The sequence below is a fragment of the Schistocerca gregaria genome, chromosome 8, assembly GCF_023897955.1.
Source record: "Schistocerca gregaria isolate iqSchGreg1 chromosome 8, iqSchGreg1.2, whole genome shotgun sequence".
Lineage (NCBI taxonomy): Eukaryota > Metazoa > Arthropoda > Insecta > Orthoptera > Acrididae > Schistocerca > Schistocerca gregaria.
This window is the reverse complement of record NC_064927.1, coordinates 14,621,623-14,648,731: the sequence shown is the minus strand read 5'-3', so window position 1 is coordinate 14,648,731 and position 27,109 is coordinate 14,621,623. Positions and strand designations below refer to the sequence as shown.

The 27,109-nt window shown below is 46.9% G+C and overlaps 11 non-coding genes across 11 annotated transcripts; all 11 read left to right on the top strand.

Moving 5' to 3' along the window:
• Positions 1-4,814: 4,814 nt before the first annotated feature.
• Trnak-cuu (transfer RNA lysine (anticodon CUU)) lies at positions 4,815-4,887 on the top strand. Its single transcript has one exon. It is a non-coding gene; the product is annotated as a tRNA-Lys (tRNA).
• A 1,443-nt stretch (positions 4,888-6,330) lies between these two features.
• Positions 6,331-6,403, top strand: Trnak-cuu (transfer RNA lysine (anticodon CUU)). Its single transcript has one exon. It is a non-coding gene; the product is annotated as a tRNA-Lys (tRNA).
• Positions 6,404-7,824: 1,421 nt separating this feature from the next.
• On the top strand, positions 7,825-7,897 carry Trnak-cuu (transfer RNA lysine (anticodon CUU)). Its single transcript has one exon. It is a non-coding gene; the product is annotated as a tRNA-Lys (tRNA).
• A 1,424-nt stretch (positions 7,898-9,321) lies between these two features.
• On the top strand, positions 9,322-9,394 carry Trnak-cuu (transfer RNA lysine (anticodon CUU)). Its single transcript has one exon. It is a non-coding gene; the product is annotated as a tRNA-Lys (tRNA).
• Positions 9,395-10,819: 1,425 nt separating this feature from the next.
• Trnak-cuu (transfer RNA lysine (anticodon CUU)) lies at positions 10,820-10,892 on the top strand. The gene has a single exon. It is a non-coding gene; the product is annotated as a tRNA-Lys (tRNA).
• A 1,451-nt stretch (positions 10,893-12,343) lies between these two features.
• Trnak-cuu (transfer RNA lysine (anticodon CUU)) lies at positions 12,344-12,416 on the top strand. Its single transcript has one exon. It is a non-coding gene; the product is annotated as a tRNA-Lys (tRNA).
• A 1,424-nt stretch (positions 12,417-13,840) lies between these two features.
• On the top strand, positions 13,841-13,913 carry Trnak-cuu (transfer RNA lysine (anticodon CUU)). Its single transcript has one exon. It is a non-coding gene; the product is annotated as a tRNA-Lys (tRNA).
• Positions 13,914-15,356: 1,443 nt separating this feature from the next.
• Positions 15,357-15,429, top strand: Trnak-cuu (transfer RNA lysine (anticodon CUU)). Its single transcript has one exon. It is a non-coding gene; the product is annotated as a tRNA-Lys (tRNA).
• Positions 15,430-23,785: 8,356 nt separating this feature from the next.
• Positions 23,786-23,858, top strand: Trnak-cuu (transfer RNA lysine (anticodon CUU)). Its single transcript has one exon. It is a non-coding gene; the product is annotated as a tRNA-Lys (tRNA).
• Positions 23,859-25,286: 1,428 nt separating this feature from the next.
• On the top strand, positions 25,287-25,359 carry Trnak-cuu (transfer RNA lysine (anticodon CUU)). The gene has a single exon. It is a non-coding gene; the product is annotated as a tRNA-Lys (tRNA).
• A 1,452-nt stretch (positions 25,360-26,811) lies between these two features.
• Positions 26,812-26,884, top strand: Trnak-cuu (transfer RNA lysine (anticodon CUU)). The gene has a single exon. It is a non-coding gene; the product is annotated as a tRNA-Lys (tRNA).
• The last annotated feature ends 225 nt before the right edge of the window (positions 26,885-27,109 follow it).

The following is a 27,109-nucleotide window of genomic DNA, read 5'->3' as shown; positions in this document are numbered from 1 at the left end:
TGAATTACATTTTATAGATGTATTTCTCACATATGTCAGAGCCTCTCGCCGTCGTCGTCGTCGTCGTCGCCGCTTCTGCAGAAGTAGGGTATGGCCATCGTAGCAAATGCGGCGAGGCACGCCCTGCCTTCGATTCCGAATGCACAAAGTGTGTGGTCTTGTTTCCCAGTCTATATTTGGTCGGTCACGTAAGAGGTTGAATGTAACGAATGGGTGGGAAAGAGCAAGGGGCAGCGGCTGTGTAGAACGGAAACACAAATCATCAGGGGTGCGAGTGTTTCGAGATGAGTCATATACAAGTTGCACTTGGTCGTCAGTGACCGTGTGGCTTAATGGATAAGGTGTCGGACTTCGGATCTGAAGATTACAGGTTCGACTGCGGTCACGCTCGTGTTTTATCAGTTCTGAAAAAGAAACATACCGTTTTAATGTAGCAATTGAGCAGTACGAAACCGTCTGAATGTTGCTGTTGACCATTTTCTGCTTGGAGATGCTCTTGAGGTTGAAACACACACTACAAGACCGGTGTTAACTAGCGAAATGGTCGGCAGAGTGCCGTCGCCGCGAGTTTTCACTGGCACTTGCACATCTAAAACAACGTCGGAAAGTAACTCGTCGCCTTTTGAGTCACAACAAGTATGAGTGTTAATTTTGACGCCACTAGCTCTGAATTTTGTCATGCAATTCCTTTACCTCTAAGAAACGATTATGAAATAAAAGTGAAGTGCGTGACGAGTGTGGCGTTAGGAAAACATTAGGCAGCATGGAGAGACTCTGTATGGGACCACCCAACCCAAACGAGTACTGTGTGACTTGCTACCCGGCAAGTATTCACTGAAGCAGCCCGGCTAGTTCAGTGGGTAGAGAATGAGACTCTTAATCTCAGGGTCGTGGGTTCTAGCCCCATTCCGTTGATGAATTTCGAAGTACTTGACAGTGGAAGGGGGATCGGGTGCACGTTTTATGATCTCAGTTTACTCCTTCTTTATGCCCCTTCTGGTTCGGGTTGTACTACCGCACGTTCGAGTTTCTATAAAGAAGAAGTCATGTACCTGCTTCGTAAATCCCCGACAAAGATAATTTTAGGTGGGGACTTCAATTGTGTTCTACGGCCGGTAGATCAGTCTCCTAATTTTAATTTCAGTAAAGAACTCGACGACCTTGTGCGCTCCTTGCACCTGCGTGACGTGTGGGTTTCTCGCTATCCTACACTTGTGCGACATACCTACTTTACTCCCACGTCTAGCAGTCGCCTCGATCGCTTTTACCTTTCCGATTCCTTGTGTGGGCAACTTCTGGCTGTTGATGTGATACCAGCCTGTTTTACTGATCATTGCGCTGTAGCCGTTACGTTTAATTACGAGCGACAACCGGTAAAATTGTTTCGTCCTCCTTGGATGCTCAATATCGCGTATTTGCAAGATACCTCCCTTGGTATCGTCCTGGAGGACATTTGGACTCGTTGTTCTCGTACTATGGACCGGTACCCGTCTATCGTGGCATGGTGGCACTGTATGCAAAACCACACATCCGTAGGGCTCTCATGCGTTTTGGGGCTGCGAAGGTGGCAGAAGATCGACGAACGCAAGAATTTTACTATTCTGTCTTACGTCAACTGTACGATAGTGCTACGCTTGCTCCCCTACGGGTTACTGATATACAGCGCATCAAAGCCAAATTGCTGCAGCTCAAACGCATTCAAATGGAGGGCCTGCGGACGAGGTCTCAACCACGTTCCCTTCTACAAGAGGAACTGACGTCACTCTACCATCTAGTCCGTTTACGGTCGCGCCGGAAACGTGGGTGCCTTGCCTCCCTCACAACCGCTGACGGCCGCGTGTTCACCTCTCACCGTGACATTTCTGACTTCGTTTACACCTATTTTACTGATCTGTACGATACTCATGTCCCGGCGGAAACCTCTCTTGACGACTTTACCTCCTTGCTGCCTCGCGTCGTCACTCCTCAATTAAACGACGCCTTTCTGCGTCCCTTTCAGAATGATGACATATATGAGGTTGTTGCAGGATCGCAGTCCCGCAAAACGCCTGGATTAGATGGTATTCCTAAGGAGTTCTATGTTCAATTTTGGCCGCTCATTGGTGACACCTTAACGTCAATGGTAAATGAAGTGATGCGGGGAGTCTCACTTCCTGCTCCTTTTCAGGAAGGCAGAATGGTCCTCCTCCCGAAATCCACAGGTCGACCTGCAATTGATTCCCTCCGTCCTATTACTCTCCTTAACTTTGATTATAAACTTGTCGCTCGAGCAATTAATATCCGTCTCTCTAAACTGCTCGATACCATTATTGCCGCCCACCAAAGCTGTGTGCCTGGACGCACGATACTGACTTCCGTTCTCGAATGTCGCGATGTCATCTCGGTGGCGGTTGCCGCTAATATCCCAGGGGCTTTGCTTTTTCTTGATTTCCAAAAAGCGTTCGATCGCGTCAGCCATGATTTTTTATCGAGAGTGCTCACCGCTGTCGGCTTTAATAATGATGCTCGACAAGTCTTAACTAATCTTTTTACCGGTATCAGTGTCTCGATGATTGTGAACGGTCACCCTACCCCCCGGATATCGATCAGACGGGGGTTACCCCAGGGAAGCCCCTTATCCTTGTCACTTTTTGTTCTATCCTTAGAGCCCTTACTTCGCCATCTCACCATGCAATTACGTGGCTGGAATATATTGGGGGAAATTTTTGCAGTCCGTGCATACGCCGATGACGTCATGGTTTTAGTACGGCATGCCGAGGACATACCGCGGCTTAAGGATACCTTGGACTCATTTTGTGGTCTTGCTGGTGCTCGCATTAATGATCGCAAATGCACGTTACTGCCGTTGAGAGGCTTTGATCATGTCGTCATTCCTTGGGCGACGGTAGTCGATCGCCATAAGACCTTGGGGATCATAGTGGATCGTAATCCGATCAAAATGGCGGCACTAAATTGGCGTGAGGTTACGAGTCGTGTTCACGGGGCGATCCTTGAACATGACCGCCGTTCCTTTAGCCTCCTTCACAAGGCACGGGTTTTAGAGACCTATGTCTTCAGCAAAATATACTACGTTGCACAGGTCTTCCCGCTTCCCGCGATGGTGGCCCGCAGGCTGAAACAGCTGTCTAGTCGATTTCTGTGGCGCCGCCATGTCTTCCGTGTCCGGTATGAAGTTGTGGCCAGGCCTCGGAAGCTTGGAGGATTGGGTCTTTCAGATATCAAAGTGAAGACGTCCATCTTATTTGCCCGCCGCAATGTTTTAACCTGTACGCTGGCTCCGCATTCAGTCACCTCTCGTTTACTTTCCCGCCTCCGGCCGGCCAGTCTGACCCCTCCTGTTGATGTTGGACGGATTAATCCTAAATTGCGGCACATTCGTGAATACTTTGTACTTGTCGGTATTCTGGGTGCTGATATACTTTCTATGACGCATATTACTACCAACATGCTACAACTCCGTTGGGGTAAAGCATGTTTCCCTTCTTCTGTTGAACTTGCTTCCCCGTCAACGTCATGGAAAACGGTCTGGTCTCATCTTAGTCTTCCCATTTTGCCGATGGAGATTGTTTCAACGTGGTATAAGGTCATTTACCGTCTGATACCTACTAGTGATCGTCTTTTTCGTATTGGCCTTCGTCCGACTGATCAGTGTGAGGAATGTCATCAAACTGACACCTTACTTCACAGGCTAGTTGCTTGTGGACGGGATCATTGGCTCTGGGTCCGCCGTCAATTAGCTTTTCTTACTAGAGGGCCTGAAACCGCATTCCCAGACGACATCTTCTTACATCCGGACATCTCTTATTTTCCTCAGACGAAAACGAACACGATTGTCTGGCTCTTGGGTTACAATGTCCACTACGTCATTGAAGGCGGTAATGACCCAGATCCCCGCGTTTTTCACCATTATTTGTCAACTGCGCATTGGAAATGGCAGCGGTTACCACAATACCGAACGCTTTTTGCGAATATGCTTTTTCTTGTGTTTAACCGTCAAGGTGTTGGTTAAGTTCCCCTGTGATTCCTGTTTCTTCCCTGAGCTTGAGTCCCCTCCCAGGTTGTATTTTTTAGTAATTTTTTTTTCTCTTTTGCATGTATATATATATATATATACACCCAAAATTCATACGGGTGGGATAACGGGTTGGTCTTCCCCTTCAGAAGTAATGTTTTATTTGTGTTTCAACTAATTTGTTGATTTTCTTTTTGCAGCTAATATTAAATGATGATTTGGCTATGGTTGTCTGAATTCTCGTGAAATATACCAAGTCAATCTGATAATAAAAAAAAAAAAAAAAAAAAAATGGATAAGGCGTCGGACTTCGGATGTGAAGATTACAGGTTCGAATGCTGTCACGCTCGTGTTTTATCAGTTCTGGAAAAGAAACATACCGTTTTAATGTAGCATTTGAGCAGTACGAAACCGTCTGAATGTTGCTGTTGACCATTTTCTGCTTGGAGATGCTCTTGAGCTTGAAACACACACTACAAGACCGGTGTTAACTAGCGAAATGTTCGGCAGAGTACCGTCACCGCGAGTTTCCACTGGCACTTGCACATCTAAAACAGCGTCGGAAAGTAACTCGTTCGCCTTTTGAGTCACATCAAGTATGAGTGTTAATTTTGACGCCACTAGCTCTGCAGGTGGTCATGCAATTCCTTTACCTCTCAGAAATGATTATGAAATAAAAGTGAAGTACGTGACGAGTGTGACGTTAGGAAAACATTAGGCAGCATGGAGAGATTCTGTATGGGACCACCCAACCCAAACGAGTACTGTGTGACGTGCTGCCCGGCAAGCATTCACCGAAGCAGCCCGGCTAGCTCAGTCGGTAGAGCATGAGACTCTTAATCTCAGGGTCGTGGGTTCGAGCCCCACGCTGGGCGGAACAGAATTTTGTTCCGCTGCAGATGTAAATTATTGTTTTTCTGATTAACGTGATGTAATGGAAATAGCAACTTTAAAATTTGCCTACGTCTCTGTCAGTCGCAAGGAAACTGTATTTGAAGGTGAAAGTGATTTTGTAGACATGTGTGAAAGACATGTTCTGAAATGCAAGTGTTGTTGTTTGGAGAGGACATCGGTTACGTGTCAGATGTGTAGCCAAGCAGTAATGGGTCGCCATAGCTGCAAATATTAGTCGGTAATATGAAGTGTTGTCAGCTGAAGTCTGATGATCCAGACGACCGTAAGGACCAAGTACGCAAAAGTACCGCTAGGCCGCGCCCATTTAGCTCAGTGTTAGCGCACAGGACTAGTAAACCAAGGGTCGTGAGTTCCATCCTCAAAGGAAGAAGTCGAATTTTGGAAATCAGTTGCGCGTCGTGGCCGTATAGCTAACAGTATCTGTGATGACGAACAATTAGCGACATGCCTTTTATTAAGAATTACTCTCAGATGTGGTTAAGGCGAATGGCGCAGATAAAGCCTTTGCCAAAGCGGTACAGCATAAGGTGGGACGAGGCAGTCTGAATTACATTTTATAGATGTATTTCTCACATATGTCAGAGCCTCTCGCGGTCGTCGTCGTCGTCGTCGTCGTCGTCGTCGTCGTCGTCGCTTCTGCAGAAGTAGCAAATGGCCATCGTGGCAAATGCGGCGAGGCACGCCCTGCCTTCGATTCCGTATGCACAAAGTGTGTGGTCTTGTTTCCCAGTCTATATTTGGTCTGTCACGTAAGAGGTTGAATGTAACGAATGGGTGGGAAAGAGCAAGGGCAGCGGCTGTGTAGAACGAAAACACAAATTATCAGGGGTGTGCGCGTTTCGAGATGAGTCATATACAAGTTGCCCTTGGTCGTTAGTGACTGTGTGGCCTAATGGATAAGGCGTCGGACTTCGTATGTGAAGATTACAGGTTCGAATGCTGTCACGCTCGTGTTTTATCGGTTCTGAAAAAGAAACATACCGTTTTAATGTAGCATTTGAGCAGTACGAAACCGTCTGAATGTTGCTGTTGACCATTTTCTGCTTGGAGATGCTCTTGAGCTTGAAACATACACTACAAGACCGGTGTTAACTAGCGAAATGGTCGGCAGAGTGCCGTCACCGCGAGTTTCCACTGGCACTTGCACATCTAAAACAACGTCGGAAAGTAACTCGTTCGCCTTTTGAGTCACATCAAGTATGAGTGTTAATTTTGACGCCACTAGCTCTGCAGGTTGTCATGCAATTCCTTTACCTCTCAGAAATGATTATGAAATAAAAGTGAAGTACGTGACGAGTGTGACGTTAGGAAAACATTAGGCAGCATGGAGAGATTCTGTATGGGACCACCCAACCGAAACGAGTACTGTGTGACGTGCTGCCCGGCAAGTATTCACCGATGCAGCCCGGCTAGCTCAGTCGGTAGAGCATGAGACTCTTAATCTCAGGGTCGTGGGTTCGAGCCCCACGCCTGGCGGAACAGAATTTTGTTCCGCTGCAGATGTAAATTACCGTTTTTTTGATTAACGTGATGTAATGGAAATAGCAACTTTAAACTTTGCCTACGTCTCTGTCGCAAGGAAACTGTATTTGAAGGTGAAGGTGATTTTGTAGACATGTGTGAAAGACATGTTCTGAAATGCAAGTGTTGTTGTTTGGAGAGGACATCGGTTACGTGTCAGATGTGTAGCCAAGCAGTAATGGGTCGCCATAGCTGCAAATATTAGTCGGTAATATGAAGTGTTGTCAGCTGAAGTCTGATGATCCAGACGACCGTAAGGACGAAGTACGCAAAAGTACCGCTAGGCCGCGCCCATTTAGCTCAGTGGTAGAGCACTAGACTAATAAACGAAGGGTAGTGAGTTCCATCCGCAAAGGAAAAAGTCGAATTGTGGAAATCAGTTGCGCGTCGTGGCCGTATAGCTAACAGTATCTGTGATGACGAACAATTAGCGACATGCCTTTTATTAAGAATTACTCTCAGATGTGATTAAGGCGAATGGCGCAGATAAAGCCTTTGCCAAAGCGGTACAGCAAAAGGTGGGACGAGGCAGTCTGAATTACATTTTATAGATGTATTTCTCACATATGTCAGAGCCTCACGCGGTCGTTGTCGTCACCGCCACCGCTTCTGCAGAAGTAGCAAATGGCCATCGTGGCAAATGCGGCGAGGCACGCCCTGCCTTCGATTCCGTATGCACAAAGTGTGTGGTCTTGTTTCCCAGTCTATATTTGGTCGGTCACGTAAGAGGTTGAATGTAACGAATGGGTGGGAAAGAGCAAGGGCAACGGCTGTGTAGAACGAAAAGACAAATTATCGGGGGTGTGAGCGTTTCGAGATGAGTCATATACAAGTTGTACTTGGTCGTCAGTGACTGTGTGGCGTAATGGATAAGGCGTCGGACTTCGGATCTGAAGATTACAGGTTCGAATGCCGTCACTCTCGTGTTTTATCAGTTCTGAAAAAGAAACATACCGTTTTAATGTAGCATTTGAGCAGTACGAAACCGTCTGAATGTTGCTGTTGACCATTTTCTGCTTGGAGATGCTCTTGAGCTTGAAACACACACTACAAGACCGGTGTTAACTAGCGAAATGGTCGGCAGAGTGCCGTCACCGCGAGTTTCCACTGGCACTTGCACATCTAAAACAACGTCGGAAAGTAACTCGTTCGCCTTTTGAGTCACATCAAGTATGAGTGTTAATTTTGACGCCACTAGCTCTGCAGGTTGTCATGCAATTCCTTTACCTCTCAGAAATGATTATGAAATAAAAGTGAAGTACGTGACGAGTGTGACGTTAGGAAAACATTAGGCAGCATGGAGAGATTCTGTATGGGACCACCCAACCGAAACGAGTACTGTGTGACGTGCTGCGCGGCAAGCATTCACCAAAGCAGCCCGGCTAGCTCAGTCGGTAGAGCATGAGACTCTTAATCTCAGGGTCGTGGGTTCAAGCCCCACGCTGGGTGGAACAGAATTTTGTTCTGCTGCAGATGTAAATTATTGTTTTTCTGATTAACGTGATGTAATGGAAATAGCAACTTTAAAATTTGCCTACGTCTCTGTCAGTCGCAAGGAAACTGTATTTGAAGGTGAAGGTGATTTTGTAGACATGTGTGAAGGCATGTTCTGAAATGCAAGTGTTGTTGTTTGTAGAGGACATCGGTTACGTGTCAGATGTGTAGCCAAGCAGTAATGGGTCGCCATAGCTGCAAATATTAGTCGGTAATATGAAGTGTTGTCAGCTGAAGTCTGATGATCCAGACGACCGAAAGGACGAAGTACGCAAAAATACCGCTAGGCCACGCCCATTTAGCTCAGTGGTAGCGCACTGGACTAGTAAACGAAGGGTAGTGAGTTCCATCCGCAAAGGAAAAAGTCGAATTGTGGAAATCAGTTGCGCGTCGTGGCCGTATAGCTAACAGTATCTGTGATGACGAACAATTAGCGACATGCCTTTTATTAAGAATTACTCTCAGATGTGATTAAGGCGAATGGCGCAGATAAAGCCTTTGCCAAAGCGGTAAAGCAAAAGGTGGGACGAGGCAGTCTGAATTACATTTTATAGATGTATTTCTCACATATGTCAGAGCCTCACGCGGTCGTTGTCGTCACCGCCACCGCTTCTGCAGAAGTAGCAAATGGCCATCGTGGCAAATGCGGCGAGGCACGCCCTGCCTTCGATTCCGTATGCACAAAGTGTGTGGTCTTGTTTCCCAGTCTATATTTGGTCGGTCACGTAAGAGGTTGAATGTAACGAATGGGTGGGAAAGAGCAAGGGCAGCGGCTGTGTAGAACGAAAACACAAATTATCAGGGGTGTGAGCGTTTCGAGATGAGTCATATACAAGTTGCCCTTGGTCGTCAGTGACTGTGTGGCCTAATGGATAAGGCGTCGGACTTCGTATGTGAAGATTACAGGTTCGAATGCTGTCACGCTCGGGTTTTATCGGTTCTGAAAAAGAAACATACCGTTTTAATGTGGCATTTGAGCAGTACGAAACCGTCTGAATGTTGCTGTTGACCATTTTCTGCTTGGAGATGCTCTTGAGCTTGAAACACACACTACAAGACCGGTGTTAACTAGCGAAATGGTCGGCAGAGTGCCGTCACCGCGAGTTTCCACTGGCACTTGCACATCTAAAACAACGTCGGAAAGTAACTCGTTCGCCTTTTGAGTCACATCAAGTATGAGTGTTAATTTTGACGCCACTAGCTCTGCAGGTTGTCATGCAATTCCTTTACCTCTCAGAAATGATTATGAAATAAAAGTGATGTACGTGACGAGTGTGACGTTAGGAAAACATTAGGCAGCATGGAGAGATTCTGTATGGAACCACCCAACCCAAACGAGTACTGTGTGACGTGCTGCCCGGCAAGTATTCACCGAAGCAGCCCGGCTAGCTCAGTCGGTAGAGCATGAGACTCTTAATCTCAGGGTCGTGGGTTCGAGCCCCACGCTGGGCGGAACGGAATTTTGTTCCGCTGCAGATGTAAATTACCGTTTTTTTTATTAACGTGATGTAATGGAAATAGCAACTTTAAACTTTGCCTACGTCTCTGTCAGTCGCAAGGAAACTGTATTTGAAGGTGAAGGTGATTTTGTAGACATGTGTGAAAGACATGTTCTGAAATGCAAGTGTTGTTGTTTGGAGAGGACATCGGTTACGTGTCAGATGTGTAGCCAAGCAGTAATGGGTCGCCATAGCTGCAAATATTAGTCGGTAATATGAAGTGTTGTCAGCTGAAGTCTGATGATCCAGACGACCGTAAGGACGAAGTACGCAAAAGTACCGCTAGGCCGCGCCCATTTAGCTCAGTGGTAGAGCACTAGACTAATAAACCAAGGGTCGTGAGTTCCATCCTCAAAGGAAGAAGTCGAATTGTGGAAATCAGTTGCGCGTCGTGGCCGTATAGCTAACAGTATCTGTGATGACGAACAATTAGCGACATGCCTTTTATTAAGAATTACTCTCAGATGTGATTAAGGCGAATGGCGCAGATAAAGCCTTTGCCAAAGCGGTACAGCAAAAGGTGGGACGAGGCAGTCTGAATTACATTTTATAGATGTATTTCTCACATATGTCAGAGCCTCACGCGGTCGTTGTCGTCACCGCCACCGCTTCTGCAGAAGTAGCAAATGGCCATCGTGGCAAATGCGGCGAGGCACGCCCTGCCTTCGATTCCGTATGCACAAAGTGTGTAGTCTTGTTTCCCAGTCTATATTTGGTCGGTCACGTATGAGGTTGAATGTAACGAATGGGTGGGAAAGAGCAAGGGCAGCGGCTGTGTAGAACGAAAAGACAAATTATGGGGGGTGTGAGCGTTTCGAGATGAGTCATATACAAGTTGTACTTGGTCGTCAGTGACTGTGTGGCGTAATGGATAAGGCGTCGGACTTCGGATCTGAAGATTACAGGTTCGAATGCCGTCACTCTCGTGTTTTATCAGTTCTGAAAAAGAAACATACCGTTTTAATGTAGCATTTGAGCAGTACGAAACCGTCTGAATGTTGCTGTTGACCATTTTCTGCTTGGAGATGCTCTTGAGCTTGAAACACACACTACAAGACCGGTGTTAACTAGCGAAATGGTCGGCAGAGTGCCGTCACCGCGAGTTTCCACTGGCACTTGCACATCTAAAACAACGTCGGAAAGTAACTCGTTCGCCTTTTGAGTCACATCAAGTATGAGTGTTAATTTTGACGCCACTAGCTCTGCAGGTTGTCATGCAATTCCTTTACCTCTCAGAAATGATTATGAAATAAAAGTGAAGTACGTGACGAGTGTGACGTTAGGAAAACATTAGGCAGCATGGAGAGATTCTGTATGGGACCACCCAACCCAAACGACTACTGTGTGACGTGCTGCGCGGCAAGCATTCACCGAAGCAGCCCGGCTAGCTCAGTCGGTAGAGCATGAGACTCTTAATCTCAGGGTCGTGGGTTCGAGCCCCACGCTGGGTGGAACAGAATTTTGTTCCGCTGCAGATGTAAATTATTGTTTTTCTGATTAACGTGATGTAATGGAAATAGCAACTTTAAAATTTGCCTACGTCTCTGTCAGTCGCAAGGAAACTGTATTTGAAGGTGAAGGTGATTTTGTAGACATGTGTGAAGGCATGTTCTGAAATGCAAGTGTTGTTGTTTGGAGAGGACATCGGTTACGTGTCAGATGTGTAGCCAAGCAGTAATGGGTCGCCATAGCTGCAAATATTAGTCGGTAATATGAAGTGTTGTCAGCTGAAGTCTGATGATCCAGACGACCGTAAGGACGAAGTACGCAGAAGTACCGGTAGGCCGCGCCTCTTTAGCTCAGTGGTAGAGCACTGGACTAGTAAACCAAGGCTCGTGAGTTCCATCCTCAAAGGAAGAAATCGAATTTTGGAAATCAGTTGCGCGTCGTGGCCGTATAGCTAACAGTATCTGTGATGACGAACAATTAGCGACATGCCTTTTATTAAGAATTACTCTCAGATGTGATTAAGGCAAATGGCGCAGATAAAGCCTTTGCCAAAGCGGTACAGCATAAGGTGGGACGAGGCAGTCTGAATTACATTTTATAGATGTATTTCTCACATATGTCAGAGCCTCTCGCGGTCGTCGTCGTCGTCGTCGTCGTCGTCGTCGTCGTCGTCGTCGCCGCCGCTTCTGCAGAAGTAGCAAATGGCCATCGTGGCAAATGCGGCGAGGCACGCCCTGCCTTCGATTCCGTATGCACGAGGTGTGTGGTATTGTTTCCCAGTCTATATTTGGTCGGTCACGTAAGAGGTTGAATGTAACGAATGGGTGGGAAAGAGCAAGGGCAGCATCTGTGTAGAACGAAAACACAAATTATCAGGGGTGTGAGCGTTTCGAGATGAGTCATATACAAGTTGCACTTGGTCGTCAGTGACTGTGTGGCCTAATGGATAAGGCGTCGGACTTCGGATCTGAAGATTACAGGTTCGAATGCTGTCACGCTCGTGTTTTATCAGTTCTGAAAAAGAAACATACCGTTTTAATGTAGCATTTGAGCAGTACGAAACCGTCTGAATGTTGCTGTTGACCATTTTCTGCTTGGAGATGCTCTAGAGCTTGAAGCACACACTACAAGACCGGTGTTAACTACCGAAATGGTCGGCAGAGTGCCGTCACCGCGAGTTTCCAATGGCACTTGCACATCTAAAACAACGTCGGAAAGTAACTCGTTCGCCTTTTGAGTCACAACAAGTATGAGTGTTAATTTTGACGCCACTAGCTCTGCAGGTTGTCATGCAATTCCTTTACCTCTCAGAAATGATTACGAAATAAAAGTGAAGTACGTGACGAGTGTGACGTTAGGAAAACATTAGGCAGCATGGAGAGATTCTGTATGGGACCACCCAACCCAAACGAGTACTGTGTGACGTGCTGCCCGGCAAGTATTCACCGATGCAGCCCGGCTAGCTCAGTCGGTAGAGCATGAGACTCTTAATCTTAGGGTCGTGGGTTCGAGCCCCACGCCTGGCGGAACGGAATTTTGTTCCGCTGCAGATGTAAATTACCGTTTTTTTGATTAACGTGATGTAATGGAAATAGCAACTTTAAACTTCGCCTACGTCTCTGTCAGTCGCAAGGAAACTGTATTTGAAGGTGAAGGTGATTTTGTAGACATGTGTGAAAGACATGTTCCGAAATGCAAGTGTTGTTGTTTGGAGAGGACATCGGTTACGTGTCAGATGTGTAGCCAAGCAGTAATGGGTCGCCATAGCTGCAAATATTAGTCGGTAATATGAAGTGTTGTCAGCTGAAGTCTGATGATCCAGACGACCGTAAGGACGAAGTACGCAAAAGTACCACTAGACTGCGCCCATTTAGCTCAGTGGTAGAGCACTGGACTAGTAAACCAAGGGTCGTGAGTTCCATTCTCAGAGAAAAAGTCGAATTTTGGAAATCAGTTGCGCGTCGTGGCCGTATAGCTAACAGTATCTGTGATGACGTAGAATTAGCGACATGCCTTTTATTAAGAATTACTCTCAGATGTGATTAAGGCGAATGGCGCAGATAAAGTCTTTGCCAAAGCGGTACAGCAAAAGGTGGGACGAGGCAGTCTGATTTACATTTTTAGATGTATTTCTCACATATGTCAGAGCCTCACGCGGTCGTTGTCGTCACCGCCACCGCTTCTGCAGAAGTAGCAAATGGCCATCGTGGCAAATGCGGCGAGGCACGCCCTGCCTTCGATTCCGTATGCACAAAGTGTGTGGTCTTGTTTCCCAGTCTATATTTGGTCGGTCACGTAAGAGGTTGAATGTAACGAATGGGTGGGAAAGAGCAAGGGCAGCGGCTGTGTAGAACGAAAACACAAATTATCAGGGGTGTGAGCGTTTCGAGATGAGTCATATACAAGTTGCACTTGGTCGTCAGTGACTGTGTGGCCTAATGGATAAGGCGTCGGACTTCGGATCTGAAGATTACAGGTTCGAATGCTGTCACGCTCGTGTATTATCACTTCTGAAAAAGAAACATACCGTTTTAATGTAGCATTTGAGCAGTACGAAACCGTCTGAATGTTGCTGTTGACCATTTTCTGCTTGGAGATGCTCTTGAGCTTGAAACACACACTACAAGACCGGTGTTAACTAGCGAAATGGTCGGCAGAGTGCCGTCACCCGCGAGTTTCTACTGGCACTTGCACATCTTAAACAACGTCAGGAAGTAACTCGTTCGCCTTTTGAGTCACATCAAGTATGAGTGTTAATTTTGACGCCACTAGCTCTGCAGGTTGTCATGCAATTCCTTTACCTCTCAGAAATGATTATGAAATAAAAGTGAAGTACGTGACGAGTGTGACGTTAGGAAAATATTAGGCAGCATGGAGAGATTCTGTATGGGACCACCCAACCCAAACGAGTACTGTGTGACGTGCTGCCCGGCAAGTATTCACCGATGCAGCCCGGCTAGCTCAGTCGGTAGAGCATGAGACTCTTAATCTCAGGGTCGTGGGTTCGAGCCCCACGCTGGGCGGAACGGAATTTTGTTCCGCTGCAGATGTAAATTACCGTGTTTCTGATTAACGTGATGTAATGGAAATAGCAACTTTAAACTTTGCCTACGTCTCTGTCAGTCGCAAGGAAACTGTATTTGAAGGTGAAGGTGATTTTGTAGACATGTGTGAAAGACATGTTCTGAAATGCAAGTGTTGTTGTTTGGAGAGGACATCGGTTACGTGTCAGATGTGTAGCCAAGCAGTAATGGGTCGCCATAGCTGCAAATATTAGTCGGTAATATGAAGTGTTGTCAGCTGAAGTCTGATGATCCAGACGACCGTAAGGACCAAGTACGCAAAAGTACCGCTAGGCCGCGTCCCTTCAGCTCAGTGTTAGAGCACTGGACTAGTAAACCAAGGGTCGTGAGTTCCATCTTCAAAGGAAGAAGTCGAATTTTGGAAATAAGTTGCGCGTCGTGGCCGTATAGCAAACAGTATCTGTGATGACGAACAATTAGCGACATGCCTTTTATTAAGAATTACTCTCAGATGTGATTAAGGCGAATGGCGCAGATAAAGCCTTTGCCAAAGCGGTACAGCATAAGGTGGGACGAGGCAGTCTGAATTACATTTTATACATGTATTTCTCACATATGTCAGAGCCTCTCGCGGTCGTCGTCGTCGTCGTCGTCGTCGTCGTCGCCGCCGCCGCTTCTGCAGATGTAGCAAGTGGCCATCGTGGCAAGTGCGGCGAGGCACGCCCTGCTTTCGATTCCGTATGCACAAAGTGTGTGGTCTTGTATCCCAGTCTACATTTGGTCGGTCACGTAAGAGGTTGAATGTAACGAATGGGTGGGAAAGAGCAAGTGCAGCGGCTGTGTAGAACGAAAACACAAATTATCAGGGGTGTGAGCGTTTCGAGATGAGTCATATACAAGTTGCACTTGGTCGTCAGTGACTGTGTGGCCTAATGGATAAGGTGTCAGACTTCGGATCTGAAGATTACAGGTTCGAATGCTGTCACGCTCGTGTTTTATCAGTTCTGAAAAAGAAACATACCGTTTTAATGTAGCATTTGAACAGTACGAAACCGTCTGAATGTTGCTGTTGACCATTTTCTGCTTGGAGATGCTCTTGAGCTTGAAACACTCACTACAAGACCGGTGTTAACTAGCGAAATGATCGGCAGAGTGCCGTCACCGCGAGTTTCCACTGGCACTTGCACATCTAAAACAACGTCGGAAAGTAACTCGTTCGCCTTTTGAGTCACATCAAGTATGAGTGTTAATTTTGACGCCACTAGCTCTGCAGGTTGTCATGCAATTCCTTTACCTCTCAGAAATGATTATGAAATAAAAGTGAAGTACGTGACGAGTGTGACGTTAGGAAAACATTAGGCAGCATGGAGAGATTCCGTATGGGACCACCCAACCCAAACGAGTACTGTGTGACGTGCTGGCCGGCAAGTATTCACCCAAGCAGCCAAGCTAGCTCAGTCGGTAGAGCATGAGACTCTTAATCTCAGGGTCGTGGGTTCGAGCCCCACGCTAGGCGGAACTGAATTTTGTTCCGCTGCAGATGTAAATTACCGTTTTTCTGATTAACGTGATGTAATGGAAATAGCAACTTTAAACTTTGCCTACGTCTCTGTCAGTCGCAGGGAAACTGTATTTGAAGGTGAAGGTGATTTTGTAGACATGTGTGAAAGACATGTTCTGAAATGCAAGTGTTGATGTTTGGAGAGGACATCGGTTACGTGTCAGATGTGTAGCCAAGCAATAATGGGTCGCCATAGCTGCAAATATTAGTCGGTAATATGAAGTGTTGTCAGCTGAAGTCTGATGATCCAGACGACCGTAAGGACGAAGTACGTAAAGTTACCGCTAGGCCGCGCCTCTTTAGCTCAGTGGTAGAGCACTGGGCTAGTAAACCAAGGGTCGTGAGTTCCATCCTCAAAGGAAGAAGTCGAATTTTGGAAATCAGTTGCGCGTCGTGGCCGTATAGCAAACAGTATCTGTGATGACGAACAATTAGCGACATGCCTTTTATTAAGAATTACTCTCAGATGTGATTAAGGCGAATGGCGCAGATAAAGCCTTTGCCAAAGCGGTACAGCATAAGGTGGGACGAGGCAGTCTGCTTTACATTTTATAGATGTATTTCTCACATATGTCAGAGCCTCTCGCGGTCGTCGTCGTCGTCGTTGTCGTCGCCGCCGCCGCTTCTGCAGAAGTAGCAAATGGCCATCGTGGCAAATGCGGCGAGGCACGCCCTGCCTTCGTTTCCGTATGCACAATGTGTGTGGTCTTGTTTCCCAGTCTATATTTGGTCGGTCACGTAAGAGGTTGAATGTAACGAATGGGTGGGAAAGAGCAAGGGCAGCGGCTGTGTAGAACGAAAACACAAATTATCAGGGGTGTGGGCGTTTCGAGATGAGTCATATACAAGTTGCACTCGGTCGTCAGTGACTGTGTGGCCTAATGGATAAGGCGTCGGACTGCGGATCTGAAGATTACAGGTTCGAATGCTGTCACGCTCGTGTTTTATCAGTTCTGAAAAAGAAACATACCGTTTTAATGTAGCATTTGAGCAGTACGAAAGCGTCTGAATGTTGCTGTTGACCATTTTCTGCTTGGAGATGCTATTGAGCTTGAAACACACACTACAAGACCGGTGTTAACTAGTGAAATGGTCGGCAGAGTGCCGTCACCGCGAGTTTCCACTGGCACTTGCACATCTAAAACAACGTCGGAAAGTAACTCGTTCGCCTTTTGAGTCACATCAAGTATGAGTGTTATTTTTGACGCCACTACCTCTGCAGGTTGTCATGCAATTCCTTTACCTCTCAGAAATGATTATGAAATAAAAGTGAAGTACGTGACGAGTGTGACGTTAGGAAAACATTAGGCAGCATGGAGAGATTCTATATGGGACCACCCAACCCAAACAAGTACTGTGTGACGTGCTACCCGTCAAGTATTCACCGAAGCAGCCCGGGTAGCTCAGTCGGAAGTTCCGCTTCAGACGCCGTGCAGTGTGTACGTGCCTAGTCTTCCGCTCCGCCGTAGCGTTATGTATAGTGGGATATCGTTTGTTTACGTGTAGTGTTGTACCTTCTGTAAGTTTTTCTCCGTCGTTGTTTCGTTCCTTGTGTTGCTTTCTGTGTGTATTGCAGTGTTTTTTGTGTAGCGGTTTAGACCGCGTAGTTTTTGAAAATGTCTTCTCAGGTTATTCCTGGTCAGGCTACAGTTAGTTTTGCTTCCGACAAGTTCACCCGCCATGTGCAACCTAGTTCCCTTGAGATTCATGATTGGTTAGTAGATACCTTTGGCATTAATTCGGATCAGGTGCACACTGCATATTTTGATACAGAACTCTATGTATTCTTTGTTAAATTTATGGACCCCCTTCAGGTTGATAAAATTATTTCCAAATTTGGTCATCAGGTTCTCTTTCGGCATCGGGATGATTCTGTCAGTACCGTACTGCTTTCAAATGCTTCCATTACTTACACCAGTGTTCGTGTTTACAACCTTCCGCCGGAGGTGGATAATGTGTATCTTAAGGAAGGTTTACTCAAGTATGGTGATGTTAAGAGTATTCGCCTTGAACGCTGGTCCAGCCAACATCGCCTGCAGTGTTACAGTGGCATTCGTTCCGTCGAAATGCACGTGAAGCAGAATATTCCCTCGCACCTGCAGATCGGTGGATATCGTGTCCATGTAACATATAGTGGTCAGGTTGGCACCTGTTTTTTGTGTAATGAGAGTGGCCACGTGCGTACCAACTGTCCGCGGAGGGTTTTTGTGTTAAAAAATTCTCTCGAACAGCGTCGCAAGTTAACGGTCGCTGACCTCGTTGCAGGTGGTTCTGCTCTTGGTGTCGAACAGTCCAGTGGTAGTAGCGCCCAGCCGCAGGTTGTGCACGCCCCTCACACAGAATTTCCTCCTTTACGTGCCAAATCTGATGTTGTTCCGTCGGTTCCTCAGGTGGGTGTGCCGCTTTTGAATAATAAACGGCGTCGCGCACAAGATGGAAATACTACGGATGAGGATCTCCCCGAGATGCCCCAATCCGAGAGACCGACATCCTCCGAGCCACAGAGTAGTGTAGATGCTCCCTGTTCCCCTGAAGTAGCTGTTACGGTAGCGGCTGCTGACGCCCCTCCGGCTTCCGACGCGGCTTCTCTCGAGTCGGCTCGTCGGTCGCGCCTGTTGGCGCCGCCTTCCGAACCGACTTCGTTGTCACAACAAGTTGAGTCGCAACAACTTCCTGCTTCGCTGCCCCACACCTCTGCCAGCGGAGCTGCTCCGCTTCTTTCCAACTTAGCAGTTTCTGAGCTTCCTGCTCACGTTTCGCCTCCGTGTACTCCATGTTTGCCGGAAGCTAATACTGGTGTAGACCAGCCCGTTTCGTCGGATGTTTCCCCCGCGACCCCGGACCCTGACTGTGGACCGGCGCGGGTGTTGTCAGATTTAGAACTTGACCCTCCTACGTCATCGGCGGCTGCCGCTTCCTTGCCCGTCAGCCGACGCAAGTTGCGCGTTCAGCCGAACGTCAATGCTGTTCGTAAAAAACCGAAACGTAAGGGATCCGCGGAAGGGGGTAGATGTCCCCCTCCCTCGGATGCCTCCGTCTCCCCTGCTATGGACTGTGATGTTGATGCGTCGGTGTAGGTGATTCTTCCCTCGCTTTTCTCTCCATGGTTCAAGCATACACCTTTCTTACCTTATATGTTAACAGTATTGAGTCCGACGTTCGCATTGCCTCTTTGCGGCAGTTTCTTTACGACTCCTGTGCGGACGTAGTATTTTTGCTGGAAGTATTGTTTTCTGATCTCTCTCTACCTGGATTTCAAACTGTTTTTAATGTCGCACCGGAGAATTCAACAGGAACTGCTCTTTTCTTTCGAGAAGGTATTCCTATTACTGACATTGAATTCCTTGACTCTGGCCGTGGGATTGGTTGTCGTCTTTTTGATCTCCACCTAGTTGCTTTGTATGCCCCCTCTGGTTCGGGTCACACTGTGGCTCGATCGCGCTTTTATAAGGAAGAGCTTATTTATCTTTTGCGCAAGAGTCCTCGGAGTCTCCTGCTCGGAGACGATTTTAATTGTGTTTTACGCCCTGAAGACCAGTCCCCCAATTTTAATTATTGCCGAGATTTACATGACTTGGTTCGTAGGATGCACCTGCGTGATGTTTGGGAACACAAATATCCAACCCTGGTGAAATTTACGTATTTTACCGCGTCCTCATGCAGTAGACTCGACAGATTCTACTTCTCTGATTTTTTATGTGATAACATTCTTTCTGTCGATGTTATTCCTACTAGTTTTTCTGACCATTGTGATTTTACTGCAACTGTAAATCTTAGTCACCAACCAGCAAAACTTTATCGTTCCCAGTGGATGTTAAATGTTTCCCACCTTGCCGACAGTGCCATTGATGAAGTTGTAAGTGCCGTGTGGGAGCGATGTCTTCGCTCTGTTCCGCGTTACCCCTCCTTGCTCGTTTGGTGGACTGCGTTTGCCAAGCCCAAGATTCGTCAGACTTTGATTTTTTACTGTGCCGCAAGGGCGCGTGATTTTAAGAACCCGTATGAATTTTACTACTCTGTCCTGCGTGAACTGTATGACGCGGCGGGTCCTTCTCCTCTGCGGATCCATGATGTTCGTCGTATTAAAGCCAAGTTCTTGACCCTCAAACGACGACAGTTGGATGGTCTGCGAGTAAAGTCGAAACCTCACTCTCTTGTTGAAGGTGAACTGACTTCTTTGTACCACCTGCTGCGGCATCAAACTCGACGTCGTTGCTCCTTCATCTCTTCTCTTATGGTGGATGGTGGACGACAGCTTATTGCACAGGAGGAAATGACTCGTGCTCTTCATCAGTATTACGCTAGTCTCTATCCTGCCGATGATTGTGGTGTGTCACTTTCTGATGATGTCCTTGAGGATCTTCCTGCGACGATCACGCCTGACGCGAACGGCGACTTTCTCCGGGAGTTGCAGGTAGATTATGTTTTTGATTTTATTGCTCACTCTCCGTCCGGTAAATCGCCGGGTCCAGACTGCCTGCCAAAAGAATTTTATCTCCGTTTTTGGCCTCTTTTGGGTGGCACTTTTACGCAGATTTTAAATGAGATTGTCAGGGGGATGGATGTGCCTGCCGATTTTAAAGTAGGGAAAATTGTTTTAATTCCGAAGTCCACTGGTCGTTTATCTACTGCCAATCTTCGTCCGCTCACATTGCTGAACTTTGATTACAAGACAGCTGCTAGAGCACTCAATAGTCGATTGTCTTCACTGCTTCGTGGTGTGATTGATGCACATCAATGTTGTTTTCCTGGTAGATCTATTCTGACCCCAGTAGCCGAATATCGGGATGTTGTCTCGGTTGCGGCGGTTACAAACGTTCATTGTGCCTTTGCTTTCCTCGATTTTTATAAGGCTTTTGATCACGTCAGTCATGTGTTTTTAGATCATGTTTTAGATACAATAGGTTTTAACGCTTCATCACGTGGTGTTCTTGGTAATTTGTATAGGGGAATAACTGCTCGGGTGTCAGTCAATGGGCAGCTGACGCCGCCCTTTGCTATCCGCCGAGGGGTACCTCAGGGTAGTCCGCTCTCTATGTCGCTATTCATATTGTCCCTGGAACCGCTGCTTCGGACTCTTGCTTTCAAGCTTCAGGGTATGACCCTCTCTGGTGGGAAGCTCACTGTTAAGGCGTACACGGACGATGTCGTTGTTCTCCTCCGTCAACGTGATGCTATCACATTGTTGAAAGGGGCAGTCGATGCATACTGTTGTGTCTCTGGAGCGCGTCTTAATCAGGGTAAGTGTAAGTTCCTTGATATTCGAGGGTTTCGCGATGCTGATGTTCCTTGGGCCACTTTTGTCGATCGCCATACGTCATAGGGGATTACCATTGATCGGTGTCCTATAAAAATGGCAGCTCTTAATTGGAAATCTGTCACCGAGAAGATACAGGGGGCTCTGATGGTCCATGAGCAGCGCTCTGCTACCATTTTGCAAAAAATCAGAATTTTAGACACATACGTGTTATGTAAAGCCTATTATGTTGCTCAGCTGTTCCCCCTTCCCATTATGGTGGCAAAACGGTTGCGCCAATTGTCTAGCAGGTTTATATGGAAGTGTCATCTATTCAAGTTGCGTTACTAGGTTATGACGAAACCGCGTATCTCCGGAGGCTTGGGCCTCACTGACATTACTCGCAAAGCATCTGCCTTGTACGTCCGCCGTACGACTCTAATTGTTACGCAAGAAGTGACTTCAATTACATCCAGACTTTTTACTGTTGTGCGTCCGAAGAGCCTTGCTCCACCTGTCGACGTCGGTCGCCTCAATTTTAAGTTGAAACACGTCCGGGAATTTTATATTGCGGTTAGTTACCTCGGTGACGTCTTCTTGCGACGACCGGTGCCAACGACCAAGAGCTTGATTGCCCGTTGGGAGGGGCTGGCCGGTCCCAATCCAATCGAACTGGCGTCTCCATCAGTGTCCTGGAAGAACGTCTGGAAGAATGTTAGTCTGCCGATCCACACTATGGCTGTGGCGTCCACGTGGTGTAGGGTAGTTAATGGTTTGGTCCCCACCAACGTACGACTGCACCGTATTGGTCTTTCTGACACGGACAACTGCACTCGGTGTGGTCTCCTGGACACACTTGAGCATCGATTCACCTGCAGTGGGCACCTTGCTAATTGGATTTGGCTCAGGAAACAACTGGCTTTTGTCAATAGGACTGCCGAAACCGCTTGTACCATTGACATCATCGTACGGCCCGATTCTTCCTTTTATCCGCGAACGAAGCTCAATACCGTTATGTGGTTGCTTGGACACTTCGTACATTTTGTTATTAGTTGTCATGAAGAGGATGAACACCTAACGTTTCGACAGTACATTCTTACTGCTTACTGGAACCGATTGCGCATGCCAGCACTCCGTGAAGATTTTGCAAATATGCTTAGCCTGACATTTGAAAGGGAGGGTGTTGACTAAGGTCGCCTGTGCTGGACGATTTCCTATATACTGTTTCTGGATTTGCCACCTTTCTGTAAACTACTTTTCTAAACCTGGACTGAAGTTTTCGTGGATATTTAGGACGAACAAGAAAAACAAACGTGAGACCAAGAACCGAGACAGTAGGGGAAAGTACGACGCCGTAGTACAGGTGCCATTCGGAAACAGGACGGTGGAGTCATCGTGGCCAGGCCTCGGGTTTCGACCCCTGCCCGCTTTGTTTCCGCAGGCCTGAATCTGTGTCACCCCTAAATTTTAACCAATGGCATATCAAGTAATACAAAAAAAAAAGAAAGGAAAAATAAAATGAAACAACAAGGAAAAAAAATAAAAAAGCAAAAAAAAATAAAAAAAGAGTCGGTAGAGCATGAGACTCTCAATCTCAGGGTCGTGGGTTCGAGCCCCACGCTGGGCGGAACGGAATTTTGTTCCGCTGCAGATGTAAATTACCGTTTTTCTGATTAACGTCATGTAATGGAAATAGCAACTTTAAACGTTGCCTAAGTCTCTGTCTGTCACAAGGAAACTGTATTTGAAGGTGAAGGTGATTTTGTAGACATGTGTGAAAGACATGTTCTGAAATGCAAGTGTTGTTGTTTGGAGAGCACATCGGTTACGTGTCAGATGTGTAGCCAAGCAGTAATGGGTCGCCATAGCTGCAAATATTAGTCGGTAATATGAAGTGTTGTCAGCTGAAGTCTGATGATCCAGACGACCGTAAGGACGAAGTACAAAAGGTACCGCTAGGCCGCGCCTATTTAGCTAAGTGGTATAGCACTGGACTAGTAAACCAAGGGTCGTGAGTTCCATCCTCAAAGGAAGAAGTCGAATTTTGGAAATCAGTTGCGCGTCGTGGCCGTATAGCAAACAGTGTCTCTGATGACGAACAATTAGCGACATGCCTTTTATTAAGAATTACTCTCAGATGTGATTAAGGCGAATGGCGCAGATAAAGCCTTTGCCAAAGCGGTTCAGCATAAGGTGGGACGAGGCAGTCTGAATTACATTTTATAGATGTATTTCTCACATATGTCAGAGCCTCTCGCGGTCGTCGTCGTCGTCGTCGTCGTCGTCGTCGTCGTCGCCGCCGCCGCTTCTGCAGAAGTAGCAAATGGCCATCGTGGCAAATGCGGCGAGGCACGCCCTGCATTCGATTCCGTATGCACAAAGTGTGTGGTCTTGTTTCCCAGTCTATATTTGGGCGGTCACGTAAGAGGTTGAATGTAACGAATGGGTGGGAATGAGCAAGGGCAGCGGCTGTGTAGAACGAAAACACAAATTATCAGCTGTGTGAGCGTTTCGAGATGAGTCATATACAAGTTACACTTGGTCGTCAGTGACTGTGTGGCCTAATGGATAAGGCGTCGGACTTCGGATCTGAAGATTACAGGTTCGAATGCTGTCACGCTCGCGTTTTATCAGTACTGAAAAAGAAACATATCGTTTTAATGTAGCAATTGAGCAGTACGAAACCGTCTGAATGTTGCTGTTGACCATTTTCTGCTTGGAGATGCTCTTGAGCTTGAAACACACTCAACAAGACCGGTGTTAACTAGCGAAATGGTCGGCAGAGTGAAGTCACCGGGAGTTTCCACTGGCACTTGCACATCTAAAACAACGTCGGAAAGTAACTCGTTCGCCTTTTGAGTCACATCAAGTATGAGGGTTAATTTTGACGCCACTAGCTCCGCAGGTTGTCATGCAATTCCTTTACCTCTCAGAAATGATTATGAAATAAAAGTGAAGTACGTGACGAGTGTGACGTTAGGAAAATATTAGGCAGCATGGAGAGATTCTGTATGGGACCACCCAACCCAAACGAGGACTGTGTGACGTGCTGGCCGGCAAGTATTCACCGAAGCAGCCCGGCTAGCTCAGTCGGCAGAGCATGAGACTCTTAATCTCAGGGTCGTGGGTTGGAGCCCCACGCTGGGCGGAAAGGAATTTTGTTCCGCTGCAGATGTAAATTACCGTTTTTCTGATTAACGTGATGTAATGGAAATAGCAACTTTAAACTTTGCCTACGTCTCTGTCAGTCGCAAGGAAACTGTATTTGAAGGTGAAGGTGATTTTGTAGACATGTGTGAAAGACATGTTCTGAAATGCAAGTGTTGTTGTTTGGAGAGGACATCGGTTACGTGTCAGATGTGTAGCCAAGCAGTAATGGGTCGCCATAGCTGCAAATATTAGTCGGTAATATGAAGTGTTGTCAGCTGAAGTCTGATGATCCAGACGACCGTAAGGACGAAGTACGCAGAAGTTCCGCTAGGCCTCGCCTCTTTAGCTCAGTGGTAGAGCACTGGACTAGTAAACCAAGGGTCGTGAGTTCCATCCTCAAAGGAAGAAGTCAAATTTTGGAAATCAGTTGCGCGTCGTGGCCGTATAGCAAGCAGTATCTGTGATGACGAACAATTAGCGACATGCCTTTTATTAAGAATTACTCTCAGATGTGGTTAAGGCGAATGGCGCAGATAAAGCCTTTGCCAAAGCGGTACAGCATAAGGAGGGACTAGGCAGTCTGAATTACATTTTATAGATGTATTTCTCACATATGTCAGAGCCTCTCGCGGTCGTCGTCGTCGTCGTCGTCGCCGCTTCTGCAGAAGTAGCAAATGGCCATCGTGGCAAATGCGGCGAGGCACGCCCTGCATTCGATTCCGTATGCACAAAGTGTGTGGTCTTGTTTCCCAGTCTATATTTGGGCGGTCACGTAAGAGGTTGAATGTAACGAATGGGTGGGAAAGAGCAAGGGCAGCGGCTGTGTAGAACGAAAACACAAATTATCAGCTGTGTGAGCGTTTCGAGATGAGTCATATACAAGTTACACTTGGTCGTCAGTGACTGTGTGGCCTAATGGATAAGGCGTCGGACTTCGGATCTGAAGATTACAGGTTCGAATGCTGTCACGCTCGCGTTTTATCAGTACTGAAAAAGAAACATATCGTTTTAATGTAGCAATTGAGCAGTACGAAACCGTCTGAATGTTGCTGTTGACCATTTTCTGCTTGGAGATGCTCTTGAGCTTGAAACACACTCAACAAGACCGGTGTTAACTAGCGAAATGGTCGGCAGAGTGAAGTCATCGGGAGTTTCCACTGGCACTTGCACATCTAAAACAACGTCGGAAAGTAACTCGTTCGCCTTTTGAGTCACATCAAGTATGAGTGTTAATTTTGACGCCACTAGCTCCGCAGGTTGTCATGCAATTCCTTTACCTCTCAGAAACGATTATGAAATAAAAGTGAAGTACGTGACGAGTGTGACGTTAGGAAAATATTAGGCAGCATGGAGAGATTCTGTATGGGACCACCCAACCCAAACGAGTACTGTGTGACGTGCTGGCCGGCAAGTATTCACCGAAGCAGCCCGGCTAGCTCAGTCGGCAGAGCATGAGACTCTTAATCTCAGGGTCGTGGGTTGGAGCCCCACGCTGGGCGGAACGGAATTTTGTTCCGCTGCAGATGTAATTTACCGTTTTTCTGATTAACGTGATGTAATGGAAATAGCAACTTTAAACTTTGCCTACGTCTCTGTCAGTCGCAAGGAAACTGTATTTGAAGGTGAAGGTGATTTTGTAGACATGTGTGAAAGACATGTTCTGAAATGCAAGTGTTGTTGTTTGGAGAGGACATCGGTTACGTGTCAGATGTGTAGCCAAGCAGTAATGGGTCGCCATAGCTGCAAATATTAGTCGGTAATATGAAGTGTTGTCAGCTGAAGTCTGATGATCCAGACGACCGTAAGGACGAAGTACGCAGAAGTACCGCTAGGCCGCGCCTCTTTAGCTCAGTGGTAGAGCACTGGACTAGTAAATCAAGGGTAGTGAGTTCCATCCTCAAAGGAAGAAGTCGAATTTTGGAAATCAGTTGCGCGTCGTGGCCGTATAGCAAGCAGTATCTGTGATGACGAACAATTAGCGACATGCCTTTTATTAAGAATTACTCTCAGATGTGGTTAAGGCGAATGGCGCAGATAAAGCCTTTGCCAAAGCGGTACAGCATAAGGTGGGACGAGGCGGTCTGAATTACATTTTATAGATGTATTTCTCACATATGTCAGAGCCTCTCGCGGTCGTCGTCGTCGTCGTCGTCGTCGTCGTCGTCGTCGTCGCCGACGCCGCTTCTGCAGAAGTAGCAAATGGCCATCGTGGCAAATGCGGCGAGGCACGCCCTGCATTCGATTCCGTATGCACAAAGTGTGTGGTCTTGTTTCCCAGTCTATATTTGGGCGGTCACGTAAGAGGTTGAATGTAACGAATGGGTGGGAATGAGCAAGGGCAGCGGCTGTGTAGAACGAAAACACAAATTATCAGCTGTGTGAGCGTTTCGAGATGAGTCATATACAAGTTACACTTGGTCGTCAGTGACTGTGTGGCCTAATGGATAAGGCGTCGGACTTCGGATCTGAAGATTACAGGTTCGAATGCTGTCACGCTCGCGTTTTATCAGTTCTGAAAAAGAAACATACCGTTTTAATGTAGCATTTGAGCAGTACGAAACCGTCTGAATGTTGCTGTTGACCATTTTCTACTTGGATATGCTCTTGAGCTTGAAACACACACTGCAAGACCGGTGTTAACTAGCGAAATGGTCGGCAGAGTGAAGTCACCGGGAGTTTCCACTGGCACTTGCACATCTAAAACAACGTCGGAAAGTAACTCGTTCGCCTTTTGAGTCACATCAAGTATGAGGGTTAATTTTGACGCCACTAGCTCCGCAGGTTGTCATTCAATTCCTTTACCTCTCAGAAATGATTATGAAATAAAAGTGAAGTACGTGACGAGTGTGACGTTAGGAAAACATTAGGCAGCATGGAGAGATTCTGTATGGGACCACCCAACCCAAACGAGGACTGTGTGACGTGCTGGCCGGCAAGTATTCACCGAAGCAGCCCGGCTAGCTCAGTCGGCAGAGCATGAGACTCTTAATCTCAGGGTCGTGGGTTGGAGCCCCACGCTGGGCGGAAAGGAATTTTGTTCCGCTGCAGATGTAAATTACCGTTTTTCTGATTAACGTGATGTAATGGAAATAGCAACTTTAAACTTTGCCTACGTCTCTGTCAGTCGCAAGGAAACTGTATTTGAAGGTGAAGGTGATTTTGTAGACATGTGTGAAAGACATGTTCTGAAATGCAAGTGTTGTTGTTTGGTGAGGACATCGGTTACGTGTCAGATGTGTAGCCAAGTAG